This window comes from Eumetopias jubatus, unplaced genomic scaffold (assembly GCF_037043125.1).
Source record: "Eumetopias jubatus isolate StellerSeaLion01/CBP00866 unplaced genomic scaffold, mEumJub1_p1.0 scaffold_8, whole genome shotgun sequence".
NCBI classification, from domain to species: Eukaryota; Metazoa; Chordata; class Mammalia; order Carnivora; family Otariidae; genus Eumetopias; species Eumetopias jubatus.
Window position 1 is genome coordinate 73,578,620 of NW_028274814.1, and position 2,726 is coordinate 73,581,345.

Genomic DNA, 2,726 nt, shown 5'->3' on the forward strand with positions numbered 1-2,726 from the left:
CAGCAATAGCACTTCTGGGTATTTACCCCAAAGATACAAATGTAGGAATCCGAAGGGGTACATGTACCACTTGTACATACATCTTGAACCTCATTGTCGTGATCTCTAAAGGTCTTCATGTGGGTAGGATGGTTAAATGGCTAATGAGGATATTTGCAAACCACTTTGAAAATAGAGTATTCTCTCTCTTTCCTTGTTTCTCTGTCTTTTCTAGTGATGCTAATCAACACTTACTTTCTCCTCTAACATTTAAATAGCATGTATAGAAAAGTCTCCCTAATACTGAGTCTATGATGGGGTGCAACCTTCTTTGTCTTTTAAGTATCTTTGTGGTCACAAGAGGGACAACTCTAGCATTTCTATATTAGAGGAATTTAGGACTAGAATCTGCATCTGATTGGAAAGCAGTGTGAAAGGGACTATGAAGCTGAGCTTACAGAGCAAGGGGTCTTGCACTTGTGTGCGTGTGTGTGTGTGTGTAATAAATTTGAGAAAATCATTCATATCCAATAATTTGGGGGGGTTCAGCTGGAGCTAAGCAAGATTATGAAAGAGTTAAAATCCCTTCATCCTCATCCTAAACTACCCTTTGGAGATGCCTGTAAACCTTAGTCACATGGTTGAAATCCAAAATAGATTAACCTTTTGCTAAGTACTAACAAAGACTTCAGATGACAGCTTCAGGGACACCTGGGTGGCTCAGGTCATGATTCCAGGGTCCTGGGATCGAGTCCCGCATCGGGCTCCCTGCTCGGCGGGCAGCCTGCTTCTCCCTCTCCCTCTGCCTGCCGCTCCCCCCTACTAGTGTTCTCTATCTCTCTGTGTGTCAAAAAAAAAAAAAAAAGATGACAGCTTCAATGTATGTATTCTGTTTTTTAGGGGTAGGCTAGATTAGTGTGGTGACTTTATTTAGGGATTGCCAATAAAGGAGTTAACTCATATATTTTAGATGTTAATGATGGGAACAGTAGTACAATAAATCCCAGAAAAGGGATGGTTCAAAAGTCATTAAAATAATTATATTGGATCATATATATTTATAATATTTTAATAAAACTTCTGGTGAGATGGACAGACACCACACAATATTCTTATTTCTTAACCAGAAAACAGATTTTATTTGCTGTGACAAGTTGCCCAGATAAAAGTTTGCATTTCTACCTCCCTTTCAGCTAGATGTGGCCATGTGATTAAGTTCTAGTCAATGAGATGGAAAAGCTCTTGGGTGAGTCTTCTGAAAGGCTCCTTAAACCAGGCTAAAGAGTGGCTGAGGACCCTCCTGTTTCCTGATAGGATGAAGATATGATGGCTGGCGTTCCAGCTGCTGTCCTGGACCTCACACAGCCTTGATAATAAAAGTCACCGGATAGTGGAAAAGAGAAATGAAGGGAACCTTGGTCCGTGTTGACTGTGACATGACATACCTACCTCCAGACTTTCTTTGCATTCAAGAAAAATAACTTCCATCCTATTTAAGCCACTATTATTTCAAGTCTCTGCTACTAACAGCCAAATATATTTCATAAGAGAGACATTTCACTCCCCAAAACCATTATGTATAAATACTTATTACACAGCTCTTTAGTTTATAGAGAGAGAGCTTGGATAGCAGGCTTGTAAATTGAGAGATGTTGTGTCCTCCAAATTCATTTGTTTCTTGAATTTTGGATAGCAATTACGGAGAATTTGGACACAGGTAGGTTTAAAGGTGAAATGGCAACTAGTTGATATTGTACATTCCCTGTGTGTAACAAGATAGACAGTGGCAAGTTCACATTTTAATACCAATAATGTGCACCCTGGATTTATTATAGTAAGTGGAAAGTAAAGATACACCAGTGAGAGAAATGGCAAATTCTTGCTTTTGTGCTACTCAGTTATTAGGTTGGCAAAGGTGTCATGAGTTACTCAGATCCTTCCATGTACTTTTCATTCCTACCTCCCAGTCTTTCACTCACCCTTGCACTTGGCACTTCTGATCAATCTTATTAAACCAGTTGACTTTGATCCTATGACTACACTGGCCTCTCTCATTAAGAAAAAGTTGAGTCTGTCACTACGGATCCCAGATCCAGTTCCATTTGGCTTCAGTATAGAATTCCTCTGCTTGGAGTCCCCTGACAGACTCAGAGGGTCCATCCCAGTTGCCCTGATAGTAATACCCTTACCAGCCTTCCGATGATGGCGGGGACTGTTTCATTCAGGTTTTCTGAACTGGTTTCCCTTCTTAACATTCATATCCTGATCCTTTTCTCTCTCTTTTTTTTTTCTTTTCTCTGAAATAGCATCACAGCTTATGTCTTCACACTCTAGCCCTGTGGTGTGGCCAGCCCACATGGGTCTCATCGTCCCATTTCCCTTGTCAGGGTTAATTTCACTTCTGATCAAAGAAGCTCGTTCCAAGGCCCTTACTCGTTGGCTATTGTTTCTTCCTGAACCATTATTTCACGGAAGGATAGCACAAGCCCAGTTCAATCACAGGTCCCTTTCCCTGGCTATAGACTTGGTAAACTCCCGTCGACTTTAACTTTGATTCTGTTTGTTTTTAAGGATTGTCTTTCCTCCCTCCCTCTCTCTTTCCCTTCCTTTCTTTCTTCCTCCCACCACCATGGTCAGTGCCCTGATATTTTCCTTGTAACTATGGCTCATTAACAGTAAAGTGGAGCAGAGGGGAGAGATCCCCAGTGGATTCTCAGGTATATTCTTTTTGCTGCAGCACATCTCAG